At 38.6% G+C, this 22,203-nt stretch overlaps 1 pseudogene; it reads right to left on the reverse strand.

Moving 5' to 3' along the window:
- Positions 1–4,111: 4,111 nt before the first annotated feature.
- Positions 4,112–21,913, reverse strand: LOC100784328 (kinesin-like protein KIN-14M; annotated as a pseudogene).
- Between the last annotated feature and the right edge of the window lie 290 nt (positions 21,914–22,203).

The following is a 22,203-nucleotide window of genomic DNA, read 5'->3' on the forward strand; positions in this document are numbered from 1 at the left end:
TGTGTCATACCATACATTTTGTTATACTAATAATAATTTTTTCAAATCTAACATTCTTATTTATACATTTGACTTTTGTTTTTCAAAATGTTTTTAAAAAATACATATTTACATTTTTAATTAAATAAAAAAAATTGGCTCATACCATAGATTTTATTATACTAATACATTTCTTCAAATCTAACTTTCTTAAATATGTGTTAGACTTTTAGTTTTTCTAAATAGCTTATTTATTATTTTTTTAATATAATAACAAACAAGACAAATGTACCTATTTATAAATATTATATTAATAACATTAAAAAGTATTCTAAAAAACCATTTAACATTGTATGAGTATTTTATTACAAATAAAATTATACCTATTACTAGTATAAAAAATATGAGTAGCTCTTGAACACAAAGTTGGATCATCAATATGGATAACAATGGATAGGATCTCAAAAGGGTACTATAGAACCATTCTCATACGCCTGATAAAAACAATATCTGTACACGCCCCATACATGTGTTGGTAGAACTTTAATGTGAGAGGAGTGGTTCATTTCTACAAATTATGTTTTTCTCGAGGGATTTTTCCTTCATTATTATATTATTTAATTTAATACAAAAATATAATTAATGTATAAATTTTAATGATTTATTAAGTGATGTGTTTTAATCAATTAAATTCACATTAAATGTTTTTTTATAAAATAAATAAATAAATAAAGTATGGATAATAATTATAAATAGAAATTGAATATAGCAAATGAGTTCGACTCATATCATTCATAAGCTTGCATTGTGTTGGAGTGTACATCCACCTTTTAAGTATTTGACGAAGAGAAATATTTTCAAATAGAAACAAACTTATACAAATAATTGATTCCCAGATTTCTAAAGATGTAGAAAAAAGTATTAAAAAAAACAAAAAACATTGTTTAGATTTTTTAACGTGTACATTATTTTATATATCATTTGTTTAAAAAATTTTATACTTGTATTATTTGGGTCATTTTTTTGTATTAAATAGGTAAAAAATTCTACTCATGTAAAACACAAACTTTTGTAAGTTTTGTTATTTGAAATAAAAAAATTTATTGGGTCCCATATCTCATTTAATGTTTGTCTCTTGATATTGTAGTTTTAAAAAAAAATCATCGGTTTTTGGATAATTACTTGATAGTTTGTTGTTTTGCTTGCTGGATTTCGTTTGCATGGCTCGCATTTTTGTGATTTTGGATTTCGAGTTTGAAATTTGGGTTTTCTTTGCCACGATCTCAGTTATTTTTTATTTCATTTTGATTTGATCATTTTTTTCCTTTTCCGTTTAGGTAATCATGATTGTGTAATAAAGCACGCACATAAGATGGTCATGGTTTGCGAAGCATAATTACGACGCTCATTATTTCAGATTTGTTATATCAATATTTTGTTCCTCTTTTCTATTTGACTCTCATTCTTGTGTATAAATCACATGAACTTGTTGGAATTAGGATTTAATGCTTGAATCTGAAATCACCTTTGTTGTCCATTATTGCTTGATGAAATGTCAATTTGATGTGTGCCTATTCGATGATGTCAATAGAAAATCTCTTCTAATGAATTTAAGAACAAATAATTGCACTAAAGAATTTTTAGAGAGAGTGTGTGTATGTAAGAGAAATAGAGAAAGTTATGGATGGCTTTGAAATTGAGCTTTGGAAAGTTTTGATATTATGTAAGCATTGATCATTTATAAATCAAAATGTTAATCTTGGAAAAGCATGAGTACATGGCATATGATTGTGGTTTGATCTGACAAGTACCTTCTTGTTGTATGAAGTGCATAAAAAATGAGTCCTAATTGGTTTCATTTGATTAGACTGCTGGCAATACAGGTTAACTTTCTATTGCCCCATGAAAAAAGGAGACATTTAACTGTATATCATTTTGTTGTTGTTTACTTTATCAAATTACTTTTTATCATGCACAAGTGTGCATGCACATGTTGCTCTCAAAACCTATTTGTGATTGAACTTTTGATTTATCATTGTGATAGTCTACAAGGCCAGTCAGGCTGAATTCCAGGTAGCATTGTAGATTCATAAAGAAGTTGAGCCAATGTTCATTGGGTAGATGCTGATGAATGAGAAGAGCTACACCACTACAAATAACATATCCAATGGGTAGATACTGATGGTCATGCATTTGACAAAAAGGAAAAAACATAAAGAAAAAGAATTCTAAAATAAAAATAATGGCAAAAGATATCACTAGAAGTCTAGAACTACATAGAAAAAAAAATCATGAAAACAGAAATATAGCACCAACTAAACTGTACAAGGGCAGAGTAGAGAGTTCTCCGTTATTAATTTTGAAGATCCTTTAAAGATTATTTCTTTCTTCTTAATGTTTGAATCCCTATCCAAACAGTTCTGCAAATGGGGCTAAGACATGCATCTATGTTATTAAAATAATTCCTACACACAAGTAGATAAAGCAAAGTTTGCCACTTCAAAATGACACCCATTTAAAAGAAGGGAAAAGTTTCAATGAAAAAATAAAGGAACCAACACTACTAGAAAAATATGATTTGACGACGCACATTCTACGTCAGTGTTGAAGAACCTGTCGTAGTTGTCAACACGGTGGCATTTACGTAATTATATAAGTTTTTATGTGGCCCGTTTGTTGTACAACGACATTTGTCTATAACCCCGTCGTTGTAGTTTTGATGGAAGTCATAAAAGACGGTGCTTGTAGGTACACCGTCCTAGAAATAGTCACATACAAAGTCGATGTCATTAAACACCGTCGTAAATTTTGTAGTTTATATAGTCTCACGGTAAACACCCTCTCTCGTACCCTCCAAAAACCTAGCGCCCCCGCTATTGCCTGAACTACTTCATCCCGCCGTGAACTCCATCCCGCTACCACCCTGACGTTTTGTTTCCCGCCGTGAAGTACTTGAAGCCGAAGTGGACCTGCTGCTCCCACCACCGCCATGTAGCCGAAGTCGTGCCTTTTTGAGTGGCGTTGCCACCTTTCAAGTGTTCCTGAAGGTAAGGATGTCGAAGTTTTTGAGTTCTGTTTTGGTAATGGTTCAATATGTTATAGTATTAAGGGTTTTTGAGTTGTTCTTTGGTAATGCTTGAATAACTGATTATCGACTTGTTCACTTGCCCTGACAATGTCATCGTTCAATATGCAAAAAGGATTTGAAGCAAAATAAGTGAAAATCGTGCCCTTTTGTGTTTAATTGTTAGTATTTGAATTGTTTGTGGTTGTACCTTTACATAAACTACAAACCCTCTTTCCCAATTGGTATCCCATTTGATTTCCAAACATGCTCTAAGACGCTGATATTGAGAAAGTGATTTCCGAACATGCTGCAATCCCTTTCCACTCATTGTTCATGTTACTGTACTAGTGTTGTTCACACTTATCGTGGGGAAACTCTGCTCGGGAAAAATGTATTGTTATAACCATCCTTTGAAAAAAATAAATTGTGTGAAACAAGTTACTATAGTATACATCTATCAACTGCAGGCTGCTATTTGGAACTAAGTACGAAAAGGTCACTCATAGAAACTAAGTACAAAAAGGTGCGTATCTTCTGAATCTGAAATACAGTTTTGCATCTGTTTCTATTGGTTCCAGGTTGTTATTATATGGGCTCTCTTCAGACTTTTTCGTATTCTCATATTTCATACCTGTGTTTAGTTCAAATTGTCAACTCATAGAAATAATGTTATTTTGTTCTTCAGCGCCTGCATAATATTAAAATTATGGTATGCAATTCCTAATAATAAAACCAATCTTCATATATTTTTAATTTTAAATAGATATTGTATTTTTATGATAGATGTGTCAACATAGATGCAGAATTCTGGATGTTGATTCTGTCATTGTTAACTGTGGCTTGTTAGCTATTGGAAATTTGGTTTTGTACTCATTTTATTAGATTCCAATAAGATTGTCTTAGTGAATGATAACTTTAATCTAGACCAAAAAAACTATTGGAAATTTGGAATAGGGAAAGAAAGCCATAGAGAATGGGCAACGACATCTTATATTAGTGCATGCGATTTGCCTCTGTGTCCAACTTGAAAAATTGTGAAGAGTGTAAAATTTATTATCTCCTTAATTAGGACAGCATAGCATCACCTTCATATATAGCTAAAAGATGCAATAGTTTGTTACACCTTACAAGACAATAGAATAAACACTAGAAATTAGTTTATTACACCTTACAAGACAATAGAATAAACACTAGAAATTAGTTACCTGCTATTTGCAGGTTGATTTAAAAGAAATGCAACCTCTTTAGCACTATGAACATCCACTACTTTGAGATCAGAAACTTGTGTATTTCCATTTGCGTCATGTTTGATTGTATATTGTTTTCCAGGAGTACCATTTTCCATGCGTGTTGTTGTAGATATCAGATCACGGATCCTTTCATTGTATATTTCCAACATTGACACCTGTAAATTTTGCAAGGAAAACCTTATCAGCAATTCTGTGTCATATTTAAAATTTTATACACATTGCAATGGTGAAAAATTAAGAAGAAAAATACTCTGTTACCTACATTTCATATTTCCAGCCTTGAGGTTGTTGAGACTGCTTTGTTTGAAATATTTGCTCTAATGAACGAGGTATCAAGCCCTTCTCCTCTAGATGTCCAGGCCTTCCCATCATTGTATAGGTTTTCCCTGACCCTGTCTGACCACAGGCAAAGATGCAAACCTGGAAAAGAAAAAACATCACCATATTATTAGACATCAATGTATATAGTATATATATTGATTTACAAACATTCATGCTAGAAAGGCAACATCCAACACCAAATCTAACAGATAGACATTTGTCTCACAACACTGATATGTCAGAACCAAAGAATAATAGGGCAAAGAAGGGCAAAAATACAATACAACATGAAAGTGAGTATAGAAAATAAAGGGTTTTAGAATTCTGCTTTTCCAAAATTGACTAGTAATAGTGCATTAAATGGTTGATCCATATGTATATACGATTTTAAATGAATAGTGCTTTAGAGATGACAGAAGAACTTTGAAATTACCTTGTAACCATCAAAAGCACTTGGTACAAGCTGTGAAATTTCTACAAAAACTTCTTCTTGTGATGCCTCTGGTGTAAAAACTTTATCAAATGTAAAAGAATGTTTTTGGCCTAAGAACAAAACAAGAGCAACATGAGTTGATATTTTTACAGCACAATCTAATTCAAGGAAAATGAAATAAGAATTGTTTAAAATACATCATCACAACAAATATACCATTTTGGGCTAGGTCAATGGCTCATCCAGAAGTTTCCATTGAGGTTGGATAACTGAAAATCTTGCCTTCTGTGCTACAACTTTCATCAGCTAATAAAGGCCTCACTCGACAGAATACACGAATGTTCCCTTTTAACTCCTGTTAATATGAAGATTATTAAGGTGTCAATTATTATTATCAACGTTTTGGTTCAGGGAATTACCAAAATGGTATTATGTAATTTTTTCCTCAGCCTCTCCTCTTCTATAAGTTTATATTCTGCATCTGCTAAGCGTCTTTGCTACTCATTCACAAATTTTTGTTGTCCTTTGTACTCTGTCCTTGTCTCGTATGCAGATATATTAGACACCTAACAAGGAACAAAATCTATGAATAAGATAAATAATCATCATAATGTATATGTCAAGGACCAACTAAAGAATTAAGCAATTAGGTAAAATTTCACATTCTTTATCTAACAAATATATCAAATGGTTCTATACCTAGTAGTATACAACTATTAAAAAAAATTCTTGATTACCTGTAGTTTCTTCTCTGTAGTTGCTAGTTGCTCTTCCAATGCCTTTATCTGATTATCTTTCAAAGAACATTTTTCCTGGAGGAAGGAAGCTCATCCTCTCATGACTCCACAATAACAGAATGGTGTGATATTTAATTAAAACAAATAGGGTATACAAACCTACCTCCAGATCATTAGCTTTTAAGGTCAAGCTGTCCAATTCAGTGGAGGAGTGCTTCCTATATTCTTTAACTTTCTCTAATTCAGAACTTAAAGTTTGTACTTGAGATAATTGTCAGTCTCGCTCATCTCTTACTTGTTGCAACTCTCCTCTAAGAGAGGAAACTTCTGTAGCCAGGACATCCTTCTGTTTTATAGCCTCCTCTTGAGAAGACTAATAAAAGAACCAAGGAAACTAGGTAATATACCAGCTGCATGATAAGTAAGAAATAAAAGAGAACAAAAAAGACAGCAAAACAAGTTCAATAACTAGGGTCATCGGAATTTTTTTGAAAGATTAAGATAGTTATCTTAAATCTAAAACCAAAAATTACATGTGCCTAAAATTAAGATAAAACAATATAAAATAAAGTATTACAACAACTCTTAAAACTCTGCAATCAACTAAACTTGGCAGGATATTAGCACTTTCAGTTCTTTGATCTTTCTTAACAAGGATTCTTATGAGATCTTTAGGGCATATATACCTTAAGATCATATAGTTTCCACTTTCCACTACTAAAAATAATGCAGAAAGACCAAAAGCATCAGGTCTTGTAGGAGTAACATCTTGTTACTCTCTGTTATTTTCACTAATATTCCAATTTCTTTAATATATGAAAAGTGTTATTAAATTCTTGCTCGTGTTTGTATGTTTATTAATAAAAGTTTTAAAATGATTTGGATAAAATGGTTTTTTTGAAATCAATCTTGGTTAAAACTAATTTTGAAGTGATGTATCATTTATGTTTTGTTACTAGTAAAATTCAATATTTTATCCAACAATGCAAACATTGTCAAACATATTGCTTCAACTTAAAATCCAATTACTTTGTTCGAATCCTAGTACATAGTTGTCTTAAATACTTGAAGGGAGAGTTTTACTGTCAATAATGGTCATCTGAGTTGGAAATTAAAGATTGTCTCAAGTGGAAGATACATTAGATTAAGACAAAAAAACTTAAAATCCAATTATATATTCAAATACAGCATGACATTAACTGGAATGACAAGCAAAATTTTACAAGACAGGCGTACTGGATGAATAAATGAAATTGTTGGTTGTGAAATAATGTTATTTTCAGTTATGCTGTATAATTTATCCCCTATAGGTTATTAAACTTTTCCCATTGTCATTTCTCAGGGTTTTTAAACATAGGACAACTAAGTGTTATTGCCATTGAGGATCCATAGGTTTTGTTGGAAGAACTGCCTTTTGCTTTTACAAAAATGAATATTTTCTTTCTGTCAAAATAAATAAAGCAAGAAAGTGGATTGTATATGATGGATTATTCATGATTTTCCTCTTGCTTATGTTTGCATTTCTCAGTTATGAGCTTATTTCAATTTACTTGGGTGGAGTTTTTTTTTTGTTATGGGTGGGGATAAAATAGGGGGTTTGAATGTTGCTGTTGTCAGTTTCTTTTAGTGGACTCTTGATTTTGTAGAGGATATTGAACAGTTATGTCGTATTTTGTAGCTTCTTTGAATCTCTTTTGCTTCTCTTTCCAAGCTACAGGATATTTGATAATTTTCCTTTTAGTCATACTTGTTCTGTCAGTTGCATTCTTCCACAACCTTTCTCTCTTTATTTGGTCTTTCTGATTTTTCAAAAACAGAATATTTGGAGTCACTATTTCCATTTCCAAAGTCACTAGTCCCATGCTATTTTGGAGCAGTTGCTGAATATTTTACCAAGGAATATATTAAAAGTGGAAATTGGAGATATTTGGGAACCAAAATTCTAGGAAAAACTATTCATACTAGGGTAGTCTACGACAGATTATCTAAGCTGGGGTTGAATAGTCTTGGAACTCTGTCTTCACTACTTTCTTTAGTAAATGCCTTGCAATTTATTTTTTTATAATATGAAGTTGATTGGCACAAATTATTTTGTACATATTAGGCAAATTTTTGTCATAGATGTGGTTGATTGACTAAAGTTTTATTATTTTTCTGGCTGAATCAGGCACCAAAGAATCACATTGGGAAGAACTCCTTTAATTATTTGCAGGTTTGTTTATTTTTTCTAGTAATTGATATTTATTATAATAGTTTTAAAAATGTTTTTCAAATTCCACAAATGACAAACATGTATGATGCCTGAAAACATGTATGCGTTTTTCCTTTTTATTCATGGCATGTAATTGTTCTTTTGAGCCCTCTACTATGATCTTTATTATGTCCTTTTGTCGCAATATCATACAATTACTAATGGAAATAGCTGACATGCGATTTTAAGGGGTTGCATAACATGTTATTTTCGTGGTCTTCTAAAATGACCCTTTGTGACATATAGGATCAAGACGTATGATCCATTCAATTCTTGGAAGAGGTCTCAGCATGTACGCTCCCTTTCTAATTACACAAAGGCATCTGTCAAATTGGAAGACCACTGATTAAAATGTGTATCGAAATCTTTCTCCATAGCTTTAAGCCAGGACTAGACTAGAAGAAGCGCTTCGTCCATCAGCTTGCTTGCATTAAAAGTTTGGTTATCAAAGACCACCTTATTTCTATGTTGCCATATGGTCCTTGTGAGGGCTATCCACCAATAGCTCCATCTTATATCTTTTGTTCGTGTAGCATTCCTTCTGCTGTGCTGCATGAAATGATCTTTTTGTTCTTTCGGGAAAGCACCCACTGAATTAACCCATGAGAGTGACTCCCACCACAAGGGGAGGACCTTACTGCAATTGAAGAAAAGGTGTGCTGCAACCTCCTCCGAATTGTTGCATAACGGGAACATTGGGTCACTTATCTCTACTTGTCTCCCTCTTAGATTCATCTTCATTGGTAAGCGGTCTTTGATAAGCCGCCATGTAAATACCGCTGCCTTAGGTGGTATCTTAAGTTTCCACAAAAGCACAAAAATCCCATCCTCTGTGTCCCCCCTTATTTCCTCTGCTTCTATTATAATTCACGCTTGTCCTTGTCCTTGTGCTGGTTCTTTCAACATAGGGTTTGAGGAATTAGTGTAATATAGAAGAAGTGTAGGTCTAATGTTTTTGTCGCAACATGCCCGTTTGCGGGCGAGCGAGGCGAGGGTCACAGGTGCGCTTTCCAAGGGAGGAAAGATGCGTGGAGTCGCCACCAACATTTATTTGTAGAAAATGTCAGAAAAACCGAAGGAAACCGGTCAAAAAGAAAATTCCAAGTTCGGAAGTTGTATTTGCGTTTGAGGAAGGTATTAGCACCTCTCACGTTTGTCTCAAAGGACAACAACCTTATTTTTTAGAATTGTGGAAATTGTGTTACCTTAACTTTTATTTCTTTTTATTTTTTGAGGTCGACAAAAGCGGAGCTCTTGCTCCTACGTACCCTCCATCGAAGAGGAAATCAGACCTACGTAGTTCTTCTTTAAGGGTGAATCAAGCGATTCTTTTTACTTGGAAGGTGATCATCTTAAGGCGTTGGACCTTAAAAATGATCCATTTACTTGGTAAGAAAAATTGAGATAATAAACTTTCAAATCCTTTCTTAATGATTTTTTGTGGACGAGCTTGACTTTGCGGGTTGATTTTAGCCTTAGTTTCACTTTAGTTATTAGTCAATTCAATTAAGAAAGAGAAATCCCAAAGAGAAACGTCCGATTGATTTTTTTTTGCTTTATTTTACTAAAAGGTATTTTTTTATTATTATATTATTATTTTACCTCTTTTTTTATTTCCAACGTGGTTACAGCACGACCGAACGGTCGGATTTCATTTTAACAGAAATTAACGGATATTACAAATCAAATGATCGGTGGAAATTTATTTTATTTTTTGATTAGGCGAGAAATGACTTAAATAAATGACTGAAGCAAGTCAAAAGAGGGTACGGAAAGTAAATGAAACGAGAAATAAAAGTACACGAAACAAATGGGGACCACCACGGGTACATAGAATGAATTGAAAAGCTCGGTTTGGGGTAGTTACCGGTTGAAGACCGAAGAAAAACAAAGAACGAACGATGAATGTAGAAGAACGGTTGAAAATCTTCGCGTAATTACCCACGGAAACGTTACAGAAATGTTACGGAAGTGCCTCGGCTTGGATTTTCCTCACGGAAACAATTTTCCTCAGCAATTTCAAGAGAATACGAAGTGCCAAGAAGGCTGAACCCCTTCCTTCTTCATTCCTCCCCCTATTTATAGCAAAATAGGGGAGGAGCTTGCCACCCAGCTCGCCCAGGCGAGCCAGGTTGCTTCCTCCAGAAGCAACCGCCTTCTGGAGGAAGAATCTGGAAGGCCCAACTGGGCCTGGTTGCTATTTACACCCTTTTTTTACTAAATACACCCCCTTTACTTTTTTGGTGATTCTTTTTCCGTAACGTTACGGAACTTTACGAATTTCGTAACGACACTTATTTTCTTTCCGTAAGGTTACAGATCCTTACGGATCATGTATTTTAGCTTTCGAAAAAGTTACAGAAACTCACGGATTGCGTAACAATACTTCCTTTTGGTTTCCGTCAAATTACAGAATTTCACGGATGGCGTAACCACGCTTCCTTTTGATTTCCGGCGCATCTTGGGACTTCACATATTGTGCAACAAAAGGTGCCAAGTACTTCGAAGCGGTCAATCAAAGGTTGCATGCCATCAAGCAATAGTCCCCAGACGAAATTTGGGTATGACAGTTGCCCCTCTTTACTTACCTTTTATCGGAGATAAGAGGAAAGCAAAGATAAAACACTGATTTCGTCCGTCTTTGCCCTTTCCATGATTAGTCTATGATGACTCCCGTCTCTCCTTCTTCTTCTTTTTTCTGCACAACACAAAACAAAACACAAACAACAAAAACACCAATAACATAATATACATATATACACATGTTTGGCGAAGGAAACGATCGGGAAAATAACAAAAACCACATTTCCCAATCACCGGAGGCTCCGCACCTGATGGTGGAGGACGCATGAATAGCGCTAGGAAATCAATTCATGGGTCTCCGAACAAGATTTCGAGGGTGGAGGATAAGCGAACAGCGCTAGGCAATCAATTCGCGGGGCTCCAGACTCGATGGTGGAGGATGCATGAATGAAAATCAATTCATGGGGCTCCGAATAAAAGTGGAGAATGGAGGATAGGCGAACAGCGCTAGGCAATCAATTCGCGGGGCTCCAGACTCGATGGTGGAGGATGCATGAATGAAAATCAATTCATGGGGCTCCGAATAAAAGTGGAGAATGGAGGATAGGCGAACAGCGCTAGGCAATCAATTCGCGGGGCTCCAGACTCGTTGGTGGAGGATGCATGAATGACAATCAATTCATGGGGCTCCGAATAAAAGTGGAGAATGGAGAATTGGCGAACAGCGCTAGGTAATCAATTCGCGGGGCTTCAGACTCGTTGGTGGAGGATGCATGAATGACAATCAATTCATGGGGCTCCGAATAAAATTTGTTGGCAGGACCGAATGGTCTATCGGGTTTTTTTCCACCTAAAAAGGCAAACATGCTTTTTGCAAAGAAAAATAAATCATTCGCGAGAGCACCATATCTTAGAGAAGCAATATACCCATGCCAAGGGTAATCTTCCTTGTAACCGTAAATGAAGGGCAGGACGTCAACATTTAGCTTTTAAATGAACATTCAGGGGAAACATCGGGTTAAGCTGAAACTGGGAATAAATCACTCATAGTGTATACAAACTCACACAGGCAAGTGTTTTACCCTAACCCCAAACCATAACTGCACCATGACTTTATTTTGCACACGATTTCCTATCGAATCAAAGATCACACGTGCGATCACGGATCAATAGGATTTTCTCAAGGGTAGTGTTTTCGAAGAGGAAGCTGGGTGTTTCGGTCTTTTCCTATTTGTTTATGTGGGGCGGGATATCGCCAGTCGAGAATGACTTTGAATGGAAATCCGAAAGGAAGAACCACTAAAAAATGGGTTTTCCTTTGCCGGCAGTCACTTACCTTGCCGAAAATTTATCTGGTCTGAAGATTTTCTGTTCTCTTTCTTTCATTGATTGGGAATTACTCTGTTTTCCTCCGATCTTTCCTTTTTACTTTCTTCCAATCTTTTGATCGGGAATCCTTCTTTTCCTTTCTTTTCATTTTTTATTTTCCTTCTTTTCATTTCTTCCTTTTCTTTCTTTTCATTCCTCCCTCTCCATTTCTCTCTTTGGGAGATCGGGTTTTAGCAATCTATTTGCTCTCCCTTGAGGAGATTCCGCTGTCCTTTGCTTCGGGGGAAAGGATGAGGATTCTTTTTATAGGCCAAGGTTCAAAATAGTCTAAGGTTGTGTCTCAATGGGGTCTTTTATTGTGGGAGCCCGATCATGATATCTAGGGCAAAACAAATTCGTGTGTCAAGGTGTCGGTCTCGGGCCGAACTTCCATATTATTCCACAAGGCACGCACAACAATGATGATTTGGAAACAATGTGCAAAATTAGTCATGGCCACAGCCAGGTGGGCACTCAAGCATCCCGTTTATGGCATTGTGATACTACAGTTGGGAATTTACACAAACAGACCCAACGTTTCCAAATTATGTCCTTTCATCAGTTCAATGAATCCATCCATTCTTATCTCGGTTATTCAGGAAAATAAACTCTTAGCGTCAGTCCCTTGTTTCCAGAAGATATGTTTGCTCTCTACGAATGATTTATGCTTCCTAGCCATAACATGCCGACCTTCGAGGTCTTTCTTTCTTTTTCCTTTTTGTTTTTTTCTTTTCTCTTTTTTTTTATATTCACAAAAAACTATACATCCATTGCCCTCTATGAGAACAACTTTCCTTTGTACACCTACATTCCTATACATAACGAACTTTTTCTGTGCACACACGCATTAAAACCCTTTCTCTTTATGTCAACACGGTCTATATACAAACCCTATTTATGTTCAAAGATCTCCTTTTTTCATTTTTTCCAACACACACCCGTAGTTTATACAAAAAATTCTTTACATACACTTGTCGTTCATATACACAAAAATTTCTTTTCACACATTATTTACACACACAAAATCCTTCTATTTTCTTTTACATATATAAAAAACTATTTTCTTTTCTTTATATACATAGACACGACATTTGTTCACAACGCTTCTTTCTTTTTATCAGGATTTTTGGTTCATCTTATTTTTAGGACGACGTTCCTAAATGAAAAACTCTACACGGTTCCGGAATTTTAACAAACACTATTGACAACAACGAAGTAAGCACTAACGTATCAGTTTAAATGACATGTATGCACAAAACAAGAGTCAATCAAAAGGAAACAAACATTAGTCCCTCGGTTTATACAAAAAACAAAATGATACATAACAGATAAAAAAGGAAACATAAAAAGAGAATATGCATCTAGGGACCTCCCGATCATGTGGCTTCGCTCCCTCCCAAGAAATCGAGCAAATCGGTCATCTCCTCGTCCATGCGGGCCTCATTTGCATCGCCGGGAGCCTCTGCGGGTGCCTCCCCTGCCTGGGCCTCAGGCCAATCCCCGGGCCATGCGACCTCTGCCCTGAACTGATCCGGAGTAGGGCATGGAAAAGGAGGGAAACCCTGGCTCTGCAGGCTAAGGTTGAGCTGGTAGAGGCAGTCATGGGTCTGCAAGTGCGCCCTGTGGATGGCCGCCTGCTGGCAAACCAAATGCCGTAAATACCGCTCCGTGTCAAATGACCCAGCTGGGTCAGCCTGAGGAGGTGGCGGCGGTGCATCTGGGGCCTGCGGGTCGCCACCCTGCGCCTGTCTGGGCGTGTAATACTTCTCTATGAAAGCCCGGGTGATCGGCAGTCGAATCACCTTACTAGGTGTGACAGGAACCCTGAACGACTGGCAGAGACCCGTGATCAATGTTGAAAAACCCAGGGCCCTGTTAGACTTATCTGGATCTAGAAGGTGCCTGGTAGGTGGCATACCTACAAATAAATAAATGGCATCAGCGATCAGTTGAGCCACATGAATGTTCATCCGTGTCAGGATGGCATACACCAGCTGACACTTCGGCAGAGGGAGGTCGGAATTATGATCGCTGGGCAGGATGTTGCTGAGCAGCAACGCCATCCATGTCTGGGTCAAGGTAGTCATGTTGGTGCGTATGATTCGCACCCGTCTCCCGACAGCGGTCCAGGCAAAATCTTGACCTGGTATGCATAGCAGCTGAGCGATGGCCTCCTCATCAAATCCATTGGCCTGGTTCCTCCTCTGGCCGTATTCGCACTCCTAGCCCTCCTCCAATACTAGCGGATATCCCAGGAACTGACTGAGTGTGGTGTCCCTAAATTAATGACTGGTTTAATAGTAATGATTTAAATAACAAAAACCATGGTAAATTTTTTTTTCTTCTTTTTCTTTTTCATTTCTTTCTCTTTTCACAATGATTAGGTTTAGAAGGAAAATCCTCACTATAGAGTCCTGAATGGCCAGTTCACAACTCTATTCGGAGTCATTTCTTTCTTACCACTCGAAATCTCTAAACTATTTGTTGTTTAAAAAAGGAATAATGTACCAGCCATTACTTTAGGTCGTCACGTGAAAATAAAAGGATGAAATACGGTCGATAAACTCTTTTACAAATAAAGTTTGCTAATGCTTTCCTTTCAAATAACAAGATTAAACATAAATGCATTCATCATTTAAAGCTATCCAAAATATGGGAGTTTTACAAAATACATAGTGTCATCCAGAGCAAAGGTGTCCACAGTGGTGGCTTCAGCCACATGTATACAATCTTCAAATTCCTATACAATAGGTCTACCCATACAAAAACAAAAGAGTAAACCTAACAGTCAGTCCTAGATACACCCACCCTCAAAAAGCATATAAAACTAGTCCATGGAACTGTCCACTATGATGAAGGGCCTCCACTGGTCGCCATCTCTCTCGGGCCACTATCCTCCGTAGAGTCTGCCTCAGATGCCGACATGACTTCCTCGGGAGAATCCACCTCAAGAAGTGGGTCCTCATCACCCTCTAGAAAGTCAAGAGCATCCACAGCAGGCTGAGGAGGTAGCTCCTCGGGATCCTCCTTAGGGTCTTCCTCAGATGACGTCACCTCGATCACTTGGACTGGCTTCGCTAGAAGGTATGGTGTAGGCGTGGGTAGTATCCACTCCACAATGTGCTGAAGCGTGCGCACGGGTTCATCTGGATGCACCAAAGAAGTCGCCGTAAATCGAATAGTGCCCCAAAATCGGCACCTCGTGTTGCCTTCGAGGGTCTCCCAGGCTCCCTCTAGGCACTCCATCTCTACTCGATCATGGATTAGCTGCGCCGCCATCACGATCTACAAGGAAGAAAAGAAAGGGGTAGACTCTTTCACAAGAATCTAACTATGCCGCAACACAATTCGTCTCATAGCCACTACATGCAAGAAAAAGGGGTATCTTAAGGCTTTTCATCTCTGGTAATCGATTACACAGCCTTGGTAATCGATTACCAGAGGCCAAACTTGAATCACACAGCTTCAGAACATGAAAACCTGAAATAGGCACTGTGTAATCGATTACACATACCTGGTAATCGATTACCAATGACCCATTCCTCTGTGTAATCGATTACACAGACTGGTAATCAATTACCAGAGGCCTCTACAACCTGCTGCCTTCAATTCTAAGCTTGGTAATCAATTACACCCCCTTGGTAATCGATTACCAGAAGCCCCCATAGCTTCCTGACCTCGTTTTCAAGCCTGGTAATCGATTACCAGAGACCATCTTAGCCTCCTGTCTTCATTTTTAAGCCTTGTAATCGATTACCCACCCTTAGTAATCGATTACCAGAGGCCATAACCCATATATCACACAAGATTCACAGCTGGCCAGCCACCACACAAGCCTCCTTGCTTTGTGGTCTTTGTTCCTTTTATCTGTTGACTGCCAGGAGCTCGCCTGCTTAGGTACATCACAGGTTCTCACTGACTGACTATGCCCGGGTTGGGTCGGGGTTGGTCAAGCTTGGTTTTGGGCAATAGCACCCGACCTGACGTCCCCAAGGTCTCCTGACCCCCGCGACATATCTCCAGGTACCACTCTGTGGTCAACGAATAAAAGCAGGAAGTTTCACCCTTCTACACTTCCTCATCTCAAGCTTGTAGGATTATGGGGTACCCATCACATGTGGTACTAGGTGGCGGTCGGGCGATGGTGCACAACAAATTTTCCACATCCACAAATCGCGCATAAACCCACCATCCCCTGTTGCCCACCTCCAACTGAGCTCATGTACTCCCAAGTAGCCCATATCCTCGTTTCTCTCAACACCGAGTCCCCATCAATCCTCCCAAGCTTCCCCAACATCCAAGTAATTCAACATTCAAACAACACAAACTATCACAGCCAAGAAAACAGGGCAAAGGTAGAAAACTCTGCCCAAAACACCAACCAAAATCACAGCTTTTCTCACTTAAAGACCCCAGTAACAATTCCTTCGTTCCAGTTTGTTAACCGTTGGATCGACTCAAAAATTTCACTGGAAGTCTCTTGTACATAAACCTACATTTTGACCGTTGGGATCTACTAGAAAACACCCATAACTCATTCTGCATCACTCTTTCCACAACCAGCAAATACATAGCATTTTTTTCTGCACTTATGCAAAATTCTGCTGCACAATTTCACAGCAAAATTCTGCATAAAGTGCAGATTTCGAAAACCACACTTCCCCTCATCCAATCTTGCTCAAATCAAATCCTTCAAGTCCCAAATCATGTATCAATCATGTCTAAACCAAAGTCAAGCTTCAAAACACAGCAACACAAAATCTAGGTGTCCCATACCCCTCAATTTAATGGATTTTCTAGGTTTGAGAAGTGAAATTGAGAATGAGGTAAATTTGAAGCAAACTCTCACCTCACACAAGTCCATAACATCAATCTAAACTTGCTCAAACTGGATTTACACCTAAAATTCCACCGAATCAAAATTTGACTCCTCCACACCCAATTTTGCCCTAGAAATGGCTCTTGGTTCACTTTGGTCATTTGTTTTTCTCTCTAGCACAGTCCAAGCTTTCTCATAAGTCCTAAATGACATTTCAAGCTAGGATTAACTCACTTTAACCTCCATTTACCACAGAATCCAGATTTAACCTTCCAACTCTCAAGGCCTCACTCTTTTTCCACTCATAACACCACATTCTCACTTTCTAACCCTAGGTTAACTCTACCCTTCATCTCTAACAGTTTTCCATTAGCAATTTCAGCACATAAACATCACAAGCATCATCATAAGAACCCTAAAACTGAATGGGTAAGCTTAACTCATCCAAACATGGCAAGTTCAACATGCTTTCAACAAATTTCTTCACAAATAACTATCATGAAGCAGAAAACTAGCAAAACTACCCATCATATCTCCCAAAACCCCATACCCACGAAAATCAAGAGAGAAAGAAGTCCACCCAAACCTGAAATTTCGAAGTCCCACACGTAGAGACGTGCTTCACGACTCCGAAAATGCCCTCCTTTCGCGATTTGGAGCAGAAATGGGCACCAAAGGTTGAAGCTTTGTTGGGCAACAATGGTGGATGAAGAAAAAGGAGAAAAGCAACGTGAGGGAGAGGGAGAGAGAGCTGTCTGAAATTTCTGGGCTGAGTGAGGAAAGAGAATACAGCTTTTTGGTTTTAAATAAAGGGTTTTCTCTTTTTCTATTATTTTATTTAAGCTATGCCACATGTCCCCATTTGAGTGGAGCAAAAAGGGCCCACTTTCTCTTTTGATTGTGACCCATACTCAGCCACAAAAAGTGAGAAAAACCTGACCTTTGAAACGCTAAAATCCTGCCTCGGTTTGCGTGCCATTTCTCTGGTTCCAGTTCCTCGCGCTTCTCTGCATCCGTCGGGGCCAGTTTTCGAAAGCAAGCAATATATATATCAAAACGCTCAGAATAAAACCCCGAGCGTGGTTCAGAGGTTGGTTTCGTTAAATTTTAAGTCGCATGCAAAACGATGATTTTTAGACTAATTAATTAAGAATTAACCCATAACCTCCCAGTTATGGATTTCTCTTCCTTAATTAGCCTAACCCGCATATCTTGCCCCCACTATTCCTACTTCTATCAAGAACATGTATGCATATACACTGAATAATACTTATATATATATAATCATTCAAAATACATCGTTTCCAAAAATTTCGGGTAGAAATTTCCTGGATGACACAATACTCCCACCCTTTTAGGAATTTCGTCCCCGAAATTAACTACTCTATGAACAAACTTGGGTGCAATTCTCTCATCCTATCCTCCAACTCCCATGTAGAATCACCCTCATCGGTTCCCCACTGCACCTTCACCAACGCGATCTCCTTTCCTCTCAACGACTTCATTCTTCGGTCAGTGATCTTCTGAGGTTGTGCTTTATAGGTGAGGTTATCCTTCACTTGTACCTCGTCCACTGCAAGTATATGTGATGGATCTGGGTTGTACCGTCTCATTTGAGAGACATGAAACACAGGATGCAAATTCGATAAACTCGGAGGTAAGGCGATATGATAAGCTACAGGCCCAACCTTCTTCAAAATCTGATATGGACCTAGATACTTGGGCGTCAACTTCCTAGATTTGAGAGCTCTTCCGACCCCGTTTACGGGAGAAACCTTCAAAAACACATGTTCCCCTTCCTGAAAATCTAGTGGCTTCCTCCTTCTATCATAATAGCTCTTCTGCCTATCCTGAGATGCTTTTATCTTCTCTCGAATCAATTTCACTTGTTCGTTAATCTGTTGTAGCATTTCAGGTCCAAGAAGTACTGCTTCTCCATCATCGTACCAACAAATAGGAGTTTTGCACTTTCGTCCATATAGAGCTTCGAAAGGAGCCATACCAATACTGGCTTGGTAGCTATTGTTGTAAGTAAACTCAATCAATGGCAAACAATCCATCCAGCTACCTTGTTGCTCTATAATACACGCCCGAAGTAGATCTTCTAGAGTCTAAATAGTTCGTTCAGTCTGACCATCTGTTTGAGGATGATAAGCTGAACTAAGTTTCAGCTTTGTCCCCAAGGCTTCGTGTAGACTTGTCCAAAATCGCGAAGTGAACCTCGGATCCCTGTCAGATACAATACTAGAAGGAATTCCATGCAACCTTACTACTTCCTTGATGTACAACTCCACTAGCTTCTCCATTCTATACTTCATATTCACCGGGATAAAATGAGCAGATTTGGTGAGTCGATCTACTATGACCCACACAGCATCATGTCCACGACTAGTCTTGGGTAAACTAGATACAAAATCCATAGATATGCTCTCCCATTTCCATTCCGGAATTTCCAATGGCTTCAATTCTCCTGATGGTCGCTGGTGCTCAGCCTTAGCCTTTTGACATGTCAAACATCTTGCTACATATTCAGCTACATCTTTCTTCATGCCATGCCACCAAAAACTTCTCTTCAAATCTTGGTACATCTTAGTCATTCCTGGATGGAAACTAAGACGACTTTTATGCGCTTCATCCAAAATCTTAACTTTCAAATCATCTAAAGATGGCACACATATCCTCCCCTTGAATCTAATTAACCCGGTTGTGTCCTTCTCAAACTCCACATCCTTATCCCCCATTACATCTAATACCTTGCCTTGCAAAAACGGGTCATCCTCTTGAGCTTCGCGTATGTGATCTACGAATTCATTGGTGATCCGCAATGCTCCCACAAATAAGCTCTTGGGTCGTACCTCGATTGCTAGATTCAAATCTCGGAACTCCTCTATCAATCTCTGCTCCAAACTCATCATAGTCGCCACATGTAAAGATTTTCGGCTTAGCGCATCGGCTACTACATTAGCCTTTCCGGGATGGTAGGAAAGACCAAAATCATAATCCTTGAGGAACTCCATCCATCTTCGTTGCCTCATATTGAGTTCCTTCTGATCGAACAAGTATTTGAGACTCTTGTGGTCACTGAAAACTTCAAAACGAGTACCGTATAAATAATGCCTCCAAATCTTTAAAGCAAAGACCACCGCTGCTAGTTCCAAGTCATGGGTCGGATAGTTAACTTCATGAGGACGTAATTGACGTGAAGCATATGCCACTACTCTTCCCATTTGCATCAACACACACCCCAAGCCTTGCCCGCTTGCATCGCAATACACTTCAAATGGTCTCTTAGGGTCGGGCAAAATTAACACTGGAGCTGTCGTCAACCGCCTCTTCAACTCTTGGAAACTTTGATTACACTTCTCATTCCAGACAAACTTCTCATTCTTACGAGTCAACTTAGTTAGGGGCAATGCCAATTTAGAAAATCCCTCAATGAATTTTCTATAATAGCCAGCCAACCCCAAGAAGCTTCGAACCTCCATTGGAGTTGTCGGTTGTTGCCACTCCATAACCGACTCCACCTTGTTCGGATCCACCGCGACCCCGTCCTTAGAAATCACGTGCCCCAAGAACTGCACTTTCTCCAACCAAAATTCACATTTCGACAATTTGGCGAACAATTTCCTATCCCTCAGGATATGCAACACAATCCTCAAGTGCTTCTCATGCTCTTCCTTATCCCTCGAATACACTAGGATATCATCAATGAACACAACCACAAACTGATCCAAGTAATCATGGAATATACAGTTCATATAGTCCATGAAAATAGCCGGAGCATTAGTCACTCCAAATGGCATGACTAAATACTTGTAGTGCCCATACCGAGTCCGAAACGCAGTCTTTGGGATATCTTCCTTCTTAACTCGGATTTGATGATACCCCGATCGCAAATCTATCTTCGAAAATACCGTCGCTCCCCTCAATTGGTCAATCAAATCATCTATCCTTGGTAGAGGATATTTGTTCTTGATAGTGACCTTGTTTAACTGCCGGTAGTCTACACACATCCTCATACTTCCATCCTTCTTTTTAACCAACAATATCGGCGCTCCCCACGGTGATGCGCTTGGACGAACAAATTGTTTGCTCAAAAGATCCTGCACTTGTGCCTTCACCTCTACTAGTTCTACCGGAGACATTCTATAAGGCGCGATCGACACTGGATTTGCCCCAGGCACCAAGTCAATAATGAATTCCACTTCTCTCTTAGGTGGCAATTCACAAATGTCGTCAGGAAAAACTTCTGGAAATTCCGACACAACCGGTATACTATTAACTTCAACGTCCTCTTCCACATACATAGAGAACAACACCATGTAAGTTCGAACATCCCCCGTTCCTTCGTTGGCCGCATCCCCTTTCAAAGATTCACTTGGAACTACATCTCCACCAAACACTAACATCTTCTCCTTACAGTATAGAAAAATATGGTTAGTAGATAACCAATCCATCCCCAAGATCACATCTAGATGAGCTAAAGGTAGGCAAATCAAATCCGCCGTAAAAGATCGACCCTCAACAATTATAGGACACTTCAAACACATCCGAGAGGTGGTTACAGGCTCGCTCGTCGGAGTAGACACCACCATATCATATGGTAACTCCGTCGCACATAACCCCAACCTCTCCACACATGCATGAGATATGAAAGAATGCGTGGCACTCGAATCATAAAGTACATCTAGTAGTTTATCAGCAATCAAACACTTACCCCGTATCAAATCGTTGGAGGCAGCCGCTTCTGAACCACTCATAGCAAATACTTGAGAGGGTACTTTTGGTCTTCCACCACTAGTGTTGTTGTTGCTAACATTACCGCTCCTTGTGGAATTAGCAGGTCCACGATTGACGGTGTTGGAATTGGCAGTTACCGTCGGTCTTCCGGTCACCCTACATTCTCGAGCATAATGGCCCACCTTGCCACAAACATAGCAACGGTTCTCCTGTGTCTGCTGGAGCTGTGGGCAATTCCTCTTAAGATGCGGTCCCCCACACTGAAAGCATTGCACCCCAGTCCCCCTTGACTGGCTTATGTTGGAGGTAGCCATAGGTTGCTTCCCATTGTTGCTAGCATACGGCTTCATCCTCTTATTACTATTTCCTCTAAAAGGATGGTTTCTCTGAGGTCCTCCAACGCCTCTAGCTTGCCTCTCCTTCATCTTGTCCTCAAAAATCCTGCACTTTTTCACCAACTGATTAAAATCCGTGATCTGCATATAACTAACCGCCTGTTGGATCTCCAACCGAAGCCCATTCTCAAACTGAGCACATAGATCTTCCTCATTCCGAGCATCTTGGTATTGAGGCCAATACTGCAGAAGCTCATTAAACTTAGCCGTGTACTCCCCAACAGACATGTTTCCTTGCTTCAAATCCAGAAACTCCCTCGCCTTCCGCTTCCTGAGATCTCACGGGAAGTAATTCTCCAAGAATTTGTCCTTGAAGGCAT

This window comes from Glycine max, chromosome 10, assembly GCF_000004515.6.
Source record: "Glycine max cultivar Williams 82 chromosome 10, Glycine_max_v4.0, whole genome shotgun sequence".
Classification (NCBI taxonomy): Eukaryota; Viridiplantae; Streptophyta; class Magnoliopsida; order Fabales; family Fabaceae; genus Glycine; species Glycine max.